Source organism: Schistocerca americana, chromosome X (genome assembly GCF_021461395.2).
Source record: "Schistocerca americana isolate TAMUIC-IGC-003095 chromosome X, iqSchAmer2.1, whole genome shotgun sequence".
Lineage (NCBI taxonomy): Eukaryota > Metazoa > Arthropoda > Insecta > Orthoptera > Acrididae > Schistocerca > Schistocerca americana.
In genome coordinates this window covers 199460082-199471279 of record NC_060130.1, presented here as the reverse complement: position 1 = coordinate 199471279, position 11198 = coordinate 199460082, and the positions used below count along the sequence as shown (strand labels likewise).

At 44.1% G+C, this 11198-nt stretch overlaps 1 pseudogene; it reads right to left on the bottom strand.

Annotated features, from left to right (window-relative positions):
* Positions 1-874: 874 nt before the first annotated feature.
* LOC124556979 lies at positions 875-991 on the bottom strand (annotated as a pseudogene).
* Between the last annotated feature and the right edge of the window lie 10207 nt (positions 992-11198).

Below are 11198 nucleotides of genomic sequence, written 5' to 3'. Positions count from 1 at the left end.
GAGGCACCAGCTTAGTTATGACTCAAGTTTAATATGCTGAAATTTCAATGATCAATGTTAAAATAAATTTCCAAATATAAACTGATTTATTTCTTTTTATTTAAATTCTCTTTTATATATATATATATATATATATATATATATATATATATATATATATATATATATTACCGGTTGTCGTATGACTATTATAAGATTATAATTAATGTTAGTCTGGTTGGGAATTTGGTAAGCTAGACTGGATACCTGCTGAAACAGTTGCTCAGTAATGCAAGGTTAACTTCCTCAGACAGCTCACAGCTTTTAACCCGATTTTATTGTCTAGCAGCACCGCTTTCATAGCAAATTAAAGTAACAACGTTGCAATGTTACTTCAGTCTCTCACCCGTGTCACCCCGGATAATGTTGTGAAAGATGCACAGTATTTCAGCAAGACGCAGCTCGTCATCTTCAGGTGCTTACCGCCGTGTTCCTGCAGTTGCCCGCCAATATACGCGCTGGCTCGCTAGAAATGCTCTGGCATCAGGGGATGGGGCCAGAACTCAATCGTAGACGAATCATAGAAGACTTCGGCATCTACAGCCCCCTCTCAGCGGGTCACAGTCTTCGCATGCGCGACGAGGGAAAAGCTCGGCCGCAAATCACCTCCCAGCGAAAGTGGGCAGTGCGTCGCACTCCGTCTTCAGGCCACAAGTGGCCCATCGGGACCATCCGACTGCCGTGTCATCCTCAGTTTGAGGATGTGGATAGGAGGGGCGTGTAGTCAGCACATCGCTCTCCCGGTCGTTATGGTGGTTTTCTTTGAATGGAGCCGCTACTATTCGGTCGAGTAGCTCCTCAATTGGCATCACGAGGCTGAGTGCACCTCGAAAAATGGCAACAGCGCATGGCGGCTGGATGGTCACCCATCCAAGTGCCAGCCACGCCCGACAGCGCTTAACTTCGGTGATCTCACGGGGACCGGTGTATCCACTGCGGCAAGGCCGTTGCCTGGGCAGCGTATCGACGCCCAGCTTGTGTGTCTCCGTGTGTGTTGACTTGTTGAATTCGTTCGTCTGCTGCCGACGATGCCTTAGTACCGCCAATGCTGATTCCTATGCCTTGGTAAGTTGAAATCCCATGTCTCTATTAATCAAGTTGTTAGTTATACGTGTTTCGAGTACTCCTTTAATGATGGTGTTCCAGTAGGTGGAGGCCAACTAAAGGATCTTTACCTCTCCATAGTTCATGTTACGTTCCGTGTCAAGACAGTGTTCAGCAACAGTAGACTTTCCTGACTGTCCTAATCTGGTGTGACGTCTATGTTCATGGTATCTATCTTTACGTCTTTAACAGTGCGGCATGTCTGGACAATGTATGGTTTCCTACACTGGCACGGAATTTTATATATTCCCGGTGCCCTTAGAACTAGGTTGTCTTTAACAGAACCCACCATCGCAAGCACTCGCGGTGGAGGGCAAGACACTTTTTTATATTATGCTTCTGCATAGCATGAAGATCTTAAAAGACACGCCACCAACACGAGATAGCAAAACCATTCTCTCCAGCATGGAGCTCTGGATGTCGAAGTCCATTATGTAATTACAGCCCCACCACTTGGTGCCTGCGCTTTTCTAGCGAGCCAGCCATATACAGGGTGGTCCACTGACAGTGCCCGGGCCAAATATCTCACGAAATAAGCATCAAACGAAACAACTACAAAGAACGAAATTCGTCTAGCTTGAAGGGGGAAACCAGATGGCGCTATGGTTGACTCGATAGATGGCCTTGCCATAGGTCAAACGGATATCAACTGCGTTTTTTTTTTTAAAATAGGAATCCCAATTTTTTATTACATATGTAGTACGAAAAGAAATATGAATGTTTTAGTTGGACCACTTTTTGCGCTTTGTGATAGATGGCGCTGTAATAGTCACAAACGTATAAGTACGTGGTATCACGTAACATTCCGCAAGTGCGGACGGTATTTGCTTCGTGATACATTACCCGTGTTAAAATGGACCGTTTACCAATTGCGGAAAAGGTCGATATCGTGTTGATGTACGGCTATTGTGATCAAAATGCCCAATGGGCGTGTGCTATGAATGCTGCTCGGTATCCTGGACGATATCATCCAAGTGTCCGGACCGTTCGCCGAATAGTTACGTTATTTAAGGAAACAGGAAGTGTTCAGCCACATGTGAAAGGTCAACCACGACCATGCAACAAATGATGATGCCCAAGTAGGTGTTCTAGCTGCTGTCGCGGCTAATCCGCACATCAGTAGCAGACAAACTGCGCGAGAATCGGGAATCTCAAAAACGTCGGTGTTTAGACTGCTACATCAACATCGATTGCACCCGTACCATATTTCTATGCACCAGGAATTGCATGGCGACGACTCTGAACGTCGTGTATAGTTCTGCCACTGGGCACAAGAGAAATTACGGGATGATGACAGATTTTTCGCACGCGTTCTATTTAGCGACGAAGCGTCATTCACCAACAGCGGTAACGTAACCTGGCATAATATGCACTATTGGGCAACGGAAAATCCGCGATGGCTGCGACAAGTGGAACATCAGCGAGCTTGACGGGTTAATGTATGGTGCGGCATTATGGGAGGAAGGATAATTGGCCCCCAGTTTATCGATGGCAATCTAAATGGTGGAGTGTATGCTGATTTCCTACGTAATGTTCTACCGATGTTACTACAAGATGTTTCACTGCATGACAGAATGGCGATGTACTTCCAACATGACGGATGTCCGCCACATAGCTCGCGTGCGGTTGAAGCGGTATTGAATAGCATATTTCATGACAGGTGGATTGGTCGTCGAAGCACCATGCCATGGCCCGCACGTTCACCGGATCTGACGTCCCCGTATTTCTTTCTGAGGGGAAAGTTGCAGGATGTTTGCTATCGTGATCCACCGACAACGCCTGACAACATACGTCAGTGTATTGTCAATGCATGTGCGAACATTACGGAAGGCGAACTACTCGCTGTTGAGAGGAATGTCGTTACATGAATTGCCAAATGCATTGAGGTTGAAGGACATCATTTTGAGTATTTATTGCATTAATGTGGTATTTATAGGTAATCACGTTGTAACAGCATGCGTTCTCAGAAAGATAAGTTCACAAAGGTACATGCATCACATTGGAACAACCGAAATAAAATGTTCAAACGTACCTACGTTCTGTATTTTAATTTAGAAAACCTACCTGTTACCAACTGTTCGTCCAAAATTGTGAGCCATATGTTTGTGACTATTACAGTGCAATCTGTCACAAAGTGAAAAAAGTTATCCAACTAAAACATTCATATTTCTTTACGCACTTCAGGAATATGTAATACAAATGGGGGTTCCTATTTAAAAAAAGCAGTTGATATCCGTTTGATCTATGGTAGCGCCATCTAGCGGGCCAACCATAGCGCCATCTGGTTTCCCCCTTCAAGCTAGACAAGTTTCGTTCTTTGTAGTTTTTTCGTTTGACGCTTATTTCGCGAAATGTTTGGCCCGGTCACGATCAATGGACCACCCTGTATAGGCGAGAAACTGCAGTAACACGTCAGTAAGCACCTGAAGATAACGAGAAGCTGTCTCGTTGAAATATTGTACAGCATTCATAACATTATCCCGCACGACGTCCGCGAACCATTGTACCATTTAGTATGTCGGGAATGTTTCAAACAGCACATCTGAAATTGTTTTAGGGGACCTCTTGTAATCCTTCTGGTGTTTATTATTTTTGAGAGGTTGTGGTTTGTCGACCAGCTGGCCCCTAGGAATCGCAATGAGTACAAGTGATCGGTTAGGGATATGCCACACGAATGTGAGGACTAAATATTTACCCTATAATATTTGCTATTTCACGATAGTAACCCAGCCCTGAATTAATGATTTTGCCTGACTGCTCAGAAATTTGATAGGCCGGACGGGAGTAACACGACTCTTGAGTAAAAATCACCACTTTCTAAGACTAACTCACTTACGCAGAGTAAATACAATGCTACTTTCACATAATGTTCTCCCTGTCCATAAGGGCGATTATGCTCAGTGCTGACTTAAAACCGACACGCACATCGTCATATCAATCCATCAGAACTCCACTGGGATGTCAACCATAAATCACAATCACTACAAGTTAAATTCAGCATAAATATATGGTTCGAATGTCGTGTCTTCATAATTGACTATAATTGATTCATGATAATTACAAACAAGTCCCTATAAATTCCGCAGTGGCCGAGCGGTTCTAGGCGCTTCAGTCCGCAACCGCGCGACTGCTGCGGTTGCAGGTTCGAATCCTGCCTCGGGCATGGATGTGTGTGATGTCCTTAGGATAGTTAGGTTTAAGTAGTTCTAAGTTCTAGGGGACTGATGACGTCAAATGTTAAGTCCCATAGTGCTCAGAGCCATTTGAACCATCCCTATAAATTCAGTATAATTGAAGCCTACCTGGACACTGAGATCTTTGAAATGCCACGTACAGATGTTAAAGAGGTTTCTTTTTAACTTTTTACATAATTTTAGCAGCTGCCTCATCTCGCTCGGCTGTCAGCTGCAGGCTGCTATCGACCGCTACTCGGTTCCGGAATCGTTTTGTAGCAGCACCGGCGCCCCGTAGCTTACTTTACGCTTCGTGGAACGTACACTAATGTTCAGAAATAGACCCTGAACGACCAGAGATAGAACGTTCATATTCATAGCACATGTATATTAGTATGTGCTGCAGAAATCATTAGCATTTCAGTCACCTCGGTTCACTATGTCTCCTGTTGCCTAGAAGGCAACTTGTCCCATGCGTTATGACATTGACGTTTATAAGGCGCGAATGGCGTCCTGCGGTATAGCCATCCAAGTCGCACTCATATGGTTCCAGAGTTCATTTGTGATGGTTGGCATTGGGCCATAGTGCTGCCCTTGTCATTTCACCAGATTCCAATCATTTTCGATTGGCGACAAGTCTGGTGATATGGCGGGCCAGGGCAAAAGGCTGACATCTTGTGACGCTGAGATGGCACGTGTTCGTGCTGCAACTTGTGGCTGTGCTGAAAAATGGTGCCTGGGGTGTTGTGCAGAAAGGGTATGGGTACGGTTTGCAGGATACTCGTGTAGGTCACACTGGTCACAGTGTCCTGGACACGCACCAACTGTGATTTGTTGTTGTACCCAATAGCACCGCGCACCATAATGCCTTGAGTTGGCACTGAATATCTTGTGCGAATGGAATCACTGAGGTACTGCTCCCCCTGTCTGCAGCGAACCAAAATGCGGCAGTCGTTTTCAAACAAACACAACCGGGATTCGTCCGAAAACACAATCTGATGCCATTCCTCTCCCCAGTGAAGCCGTTCTACACACCAGAGCCGTTTAGCATGTATCTGCACATTCGTCAAAGGTAGAGAGAAAAGTGAATGCGCACTTAACCCACGCCGTAAAAAATGTCGACGGACAGTCACTCCTGATAGTGTACGATTTGTTCCACTGTTGCGCCAGAGCAGATCTGTCCTTCAGTGCCATTCAGATGAGGCTTCGATCATCCCGGGAGGTGGTCTGGGTAGTGCGACTTGAGCCATTTCGTCGTGTTCTACGATCTTCCATGAACCATTCTGCCCACTCCCGTTGCACAGCCGAAGCACTTCGTCCCGCACGAGCGGACTCTGAGCACTATGGGACTTAACATCTGAGGTTATCAGTCCCCTAGACTTAGAACTACTTAAACCTAACTAATCTAAGGACATCAAACACATCCATGCCCGAGGCATGGTTAGAACCTGCGACCGCAGCAGCAGCGCTGTTCCGGACTGAAGCGCCTAGAACCACTCGGCTACAACGGCCGGTCATCATACTCTCTCATGCCAATAATGCTCCCTATGTCAAACTCACTGATTTGACAGTACCGCTCGTGCAAACGTCTGTGAGGCATCCCGCACGTCTCTTCACGTCACACTGATCCATTACCTTCGGTCTATAGCGACAGCGAGAGCCTCAGGCACATTTTACCACTAGGTCGTGTTGCGTAACGATGTCGATGTTGACCTTGAACCCGTGGGCCGACGTGGTTCAAATGCTAATTATATCTGAAAAATGGTTCAAATGGCTCTATGCACTATGGGACTTAACATCTGAGGTCATAAGTCCTCTAGACTTAGAACTATTTAAACCTAACTAACCTAAGGACATCACACACATCCATGCCCGAGGCAGGATTCGAACCTGCGACCGTAGCAGCAGCGCAGTTCCGGACTGAAGTGCCTAGAACCGCTCGGCCACAGCGGCCGAATTATTTCTGCAGAATATGCTAATGTACATGTCCTGAGAATATGAACGTCATACCTCCAGTCATTAAAGGTGTTCTGTTTTTTGCTGAACATGAGAATATATCCATCTCTGTTAACACATGGAAAATCCCCCTTGTCTATCTGGGCAAATTCCCATCATAACATGCCTGCTCCGCATGATCTCTGGGTCAGGCTGATATAAGTGGTTCGTCACAATGTGAAAACAGGCTTTACTGTAATTGTACTGTTAGCTTGATTATGTTTATGACAATGACCAGCTACTAAAAGTGCACTATAGAAACTAATAGGAAAAAATTATGAACGCATAACAGTCTCCTCAAACTTTGGGAACGACATGTATGAGGGCAATTTTTGCCCCTACTGAAATGAAAACCTGGGAGCGACCCTGGTCAGCAGGTCTGCTCATACAACGAAGCACGCGTGCCCCCATGACAGTTGTATGCCTTAGTCCGCCGTGCTACCCATGCAACTCATCTACCTCTACTGTGATGTGATCTGGCAGAAACCATCCGAAGATGAATCTGAACAGGTTAGAAAACCGGTTCATGGAATAAAACATAATTATTCAAAAAAGTGACTGGTTGTAGTTTTATATAACTTATTTACATTCATCACATTTACTTGCAACTGTAATATATCCTTACAGCAAGACTCATATTGTATAACAAATGTATAGTATGACAGTTGCCAAGACTACAGAGAGAGAACGGTCACATCAGTGATCGGACGGAAAGTACATAGTTTTGTAAAAATAAAAAATAAAAATGGAGCACAAGTGAGATCCGAACACAGATCTCCCTCTTTGTATTCCAACACCGTGACCACACAACCACGACGCCCTAGTTCTTGCAATCCGCTGAATGTTGCACATCTTGAACTTACTTTAGTTTTTTTTCACAATTAAGTACAATTTCTGCAGGACTACAGTGCTCTTGCGGTTTGATTTGAAAGACTACAGTCGACTGCAAATTTACGCTCTGACAACAATCCCTTTAAAGTAAGCCTTCCACTACCTGGCTATGTGTCTGCTTAATTAAATCTGCCCTCTGGCAGTAGTCGCTATTGCTAGCCTGCATTGAAGGTTATGACCTTCATCAGAATCTTAAATAAAAATTGAACGCTGAGAAAAATTAATAGACTGGTGGCCCTGCCATTATGTAATCAGCGAGTGATGGGTGATTAATGTGCGAACACTGGTTTAATCCTTTATAAAAATGGCAAAAGTTCATTAATCGTATAATAGGACAAACAGCCCAAGTTAATCGAGATGACAAATAAGTCATGAACTGCCGGCAACATAAACTAAAGAAATAAATAATTTGCACTTTACTGGGTGGCGTTTGGTTGGCAAAGACTAAGGTTTATCTGTGTAATCTATTTACCCTAGATGAAAACATGGATATCACAGTCTGAAATTATTTAACGCTGAATAGACTTTGATGGATTTATTCTTCACAAAAGTTACACTTCGTTGGAGGAGCTGAGAAGAAGTGGCGAGACTGTAATTCTGTTTGCCCTGACAAGACACAGCAGCGGTTGACGTTTTCAGGGGGATTATGGTGACATATTTAGATGTCAGCTCCACCACTCCGAGGATGTAACTATATCGTCTATCTGTGCAGACAAGTGGGCCCATTAAATCGGCTGTAGCGAGGTGTTTTAGTTTAGGTGGAATTATGGGATGCAGAGGTGCTGCATTGTCACTGTAACATACTTTGATTTCTGATAGGCTTTACACATCGCCTTGCAGTAGATATTACGAAAGAATCCTGAAACAGAGCAACTGGCGATCAGAGAGGTCGACATCTTCCAGAAAAGCTCATTGTGTCGGTTTGCAGTAATATAAGAGAAGAACTCTCACGTTTGTTCAGTAATAGGAAATTCTCTTTTCACTAGCTGTTTTTTACTCTTAAAAGTTACGATACTGTATTGAAAAAATATAATAAAAACTACAGCTTCTGCCATATCGCCGTAGATGAGAAAGTTTCATGCGTTAACGATTTGTCTAGATACTCTCCTCCTTGTGTGTAATCGTATCTCGATATCTCGATCGATTTACCAGATATGAGAGATATTATGAATATTTCATTCACGCGCTTAAGATAGGGAGTGGATGCGCTACATACGATCCACTTTCTCGAGATGGGAGACAGATAATTTCCTTCTACCAACTCTAAAGAAAAATTCTGTATGTTAGCTACATTTCATATGCAACAACGTATGTTGTAATATGCACCAAACGCACAGTCATAGCGACCCCTGTTTTTCACTGCAATTTTTTCGAATTTCGCGCGGTGTCGTACTTAAATGTAAATATCACAATACATTGAGATGATAAAAGTGACGGGATACGAATGTGCCCATACAAAGATGGTAGTAGTATGGTGTACACAAGGTATAAAAGGACAGCGCATGGGTGGAGCTATCGTTTGCACTCAGAAGGGAACCTCCCCATCGCACCCCCCTCAGATTTAGTTATAAGTTGGCACAGTGGATAGGCCTTGAAAAACTGAACACAGATCAATCGAGAAAACAGGAAGAAGTTGTGTGGAACTATGAAAAAATAAGCAAAATATACAAACTAAGTAGTCTACATCTACATCTACATTTATACTCCGCAAGCCACCCAACGGTGTGTGGCGGAGGGCACTTTACGTGCCACTGTCATTACCTCCCTTTCCTGTCCCAGTCGCGTATGGTTCGCGGGAAGAACGACCGTCTGAAAGCCTCCGTGCGTGCTCTAATCTCTCTAATTTGACATTCGTGATCTCCTCGGGAGGTATAAGTAGGGGGAAGCAATATATTCGATACCTCATCCAGAAACGCACCCTCTCGAAACCTGGACAGCATGCTACACCGCGATGTAGAGCGCCTCTCTTGCAGAGTCTGCCACTTGAGATTGTTAAACATCTCCGTAACGCTATCACGGTTACCAAATAACCCTGTGACGAAACGCGCCGCTCTTCTTTTGATCTTCTCTATCTCCTCCGTCAACCCGATCTGGTACGGATCCCACACTGATGAGCAATACTCAAGTATAGGTCGAACGAGTGTTTTGTAAGCCACCTCCTTTGTTGATGGACTACATTTTCTAAGGACTCTCCCAATGAATCTCATCCTGGTACCCGCCTTACCAACAATTAATTTTATATGATCAGTCCACTTCAAATCGTTCCGCACGCATACTCCCAGATATTTTACAGAAGTAACTGCTACCAGTGGTTGTTCCGCTATCATATAATCATACAATAAAGGATCCTTCTTTCTATGTATTCGAAATACATTACATTTGTCTATGTTAAGGGTCAGTTGCCACTCCCTGCACCGAGTGCCTATCCGCTGCAGATCTTCCTGCATTTAGCTGCAATTTTCTAATGCTGCAACTTTTCTGTATACCATAGCATCATCCGCGAAAAGCCGCATGGATCTTCCGACACTATCTACTAGGTCATTTATATATATTGTGAAAATCAATGGTCCCATAACACTCCCCTGTGGCACGCCAGAGGTTACTTTAACGTCTGTAGACGTCTCTCCATTGATAACAACATGCTGTGTTCTGTTTGCTAAAAACTCTTCAATCCAGTCACACAGCTGGTCTGAAATTCCGTAGGCTCTTACTTTGTTTATCAGGCGACAGTGCGGAACTGTATCGAACGCCTTCCGGAAGTCAAGAAAAATAGCATCTACCTGGGAGCCTGTATCTAATATTTTCTGGGTCTCATGAACAAATAAAGCGAGTTGGGTCTCACACGATCGCTGTTTCCGGAATCCATGTTGATTCCTACATAGTCGATTCTGGGTTTCCAAAAACGACATGATACTCGAGCAAAAAACATGTTCTAAAATTCTACAACAAATCGACGTCAGAGATATAGGTCCATAGTTTTGCGCATCTGCTCGACGACCCTTCTTGAAGACTGAGACTACCTGTGCTCTCTTCCAATCATTTGGAACCTTCCGTTTCTCTAGGGACTTGCGGTTACACGGCTGTTAGAAGGGGGGGGGGGGCAAGTTCTCTCGCGTACTCTGTGTAGAATCGAACTGGTATCCCGTCAGATCCAGTGGACTTTCCTCTGTTGAGTGATTCCAGTTGCTTTTCTATTCCTTGGACACTTATTTCGATGTCAGCCATTTTTTCGTTTGTGCGAGAATTTAGAGAAGGAACTGCACTGCGGTCTTCCTCTGTGAAACAGCTTTGGAAAAAGGTGTTTAGTATTTCAGCTTTACGCGTGTCATCCACTGTTTCAATGCCATCATCATCCCGGAGTGTCTGGATATGCTGTTTCGAGCCACTTACTGATTTAACGTAAGACCAGAACTTCCTAGGATTTTCTGTCAAGTCGGTACATAGAATTTTACTTTCGAATTCACTGAACGCTTCACGCATAGCCCTCCTTACGCTAACTTTGACATCGTTTAACTTCTGTTTGTCTGAGAGGTTTTGGCTGCGTTTAAACTTAGAGTGAAGCTCTCTTTGCTTTCGCAGTAGTTTCCTAACTTTGTTGTTGTACCACGGTGGGTTTTTCCCGTCCCTCACAGTTTTACTCGGCACGTACCTGTCTAAAACGCATTTTACGATTGCCTTGAACTTTTTCCATAAACACTCAACATTGTCAGTGTCGGAACAGAAATTTGCGTTTTGATCTGTTAGGTAGTCTGAAATCTGCCTTCTATTACTCTTGCTAAACAGATAAACCTTCCTCCCTTTTTTTTTTTTATATTCCTACTAACTTCCATATTCAGGGATGCTGCAACGGCCTTATGATCACTGATTCCCCGTTCTGTACATACAGAGTCGAAAAGTTCGGGTCTGTTTGTTATCAGTAGGTCCAAGATGTTATCTCCACGAGTCGGTTCTCTGTTTAATTTCTCGAGGTAATTTTCGGATAGTGCACTCAGTATA